This window comes from Pinus tabuliformis, chromosome J, assembly GCF_031772625.1.
Source record: "Pinus tabuliformis cultivar Carrire ecotype Pingquan chromosome J, CPIR1, whole genome shotgun sequence".
Taxonomy (NCBI): domain Eukaryota; kingdom Viridiplantae; phylum Streptophyta; class Pinopsida; order Pinales; family Pinaceae; genus Pinus; species Pinus tabuliformis.
Window position 1 is genome coordinate 154379935 of NC_142295.1, and position 906 is coordinate 154380840.

Genomic DNA, 906 nt, shown 5'->3' on the forward strand with positions numbered 1-906 from the left:
CTGGTTTTCTTCAGCAGGATATTGGATTGAGATCGGTTCTATATCCCAAACCGACACGGGTGAACAAGTAGAGTATAATACGGCGCTTGAGAGAACCATGTTTCAGGGTCAAAATGACCCCGTCACTTCCATAATGACATATGCCCATATATGCATTGATAAGAAAGCGTAATGAAATATGCCCATAACGGCATTTTCTGGTGCAATTACTGCTATCGAGTCATGATTGGAAGGCATGGCAAAGGTTCGTGAGATCGATCCAATTGCTTGCAAAATGACATATATTGAGTCATTCATGCATAATGACATATATAATGAGATTGATTTCGGTCACTAGAGAGAGAGATGAAATCAAAGCATACTCGACATATATCGAGTCATAACTGGAATCACGTACAAGGAAAAGGCCCACTCCCTAGGGGGTTGAGCCTCCTTGCGCATCCTGAGTGATTGATCGATTGGTGGCTGTCTTAACACACTTGACTATATGGAGAGGGATTTTGGTGCGGTGTGAAGCAGGTCCAATGCCTGTTGTATCGGAAAGAATGCATCGGATGGATGCCCAGGCATTGAGATGGAAGGACACTTCCAAAGGAAAAAGGCCGTGGGGAGATACCATCCGTGATCCATGGATCTCTGATCAAGAAACCATATCCAAGCCCTGTGGCTAGTTCGTGCTCCTTGGACTTGAAAGACATAGTGAACTGAAACATCTAAGTAGGTATGGGAAGGGGAATCAACCGAGACCCCGTTAGTAGCAGCGAGCGAAAGTGGATTGGGAAAATAATAAGCAGTAGAGGTTTTCGTTTTGATCTTGGTCTCATTTTCCTAGCCTTGCCTTCTCTGCTTGATTCATTTCAGTTCATTGGATGATGGAAGAACCAAGCATGTTGATCTTTGCCCTTT

At 44.0% G+C, this 906-nt stretch overlaps 1 pseudogene; it reads left to right on the forward strand.

Moving 5' to 3' along the window:
* The first annotated feature begins 675 nt into the window (after positions 1-675).
* Positions 676-906, forward strand: part of LOC149226094 (25S ribosomal RNA) — a 3022-nt pseudogene continuing 2791 nt past the window's right edge.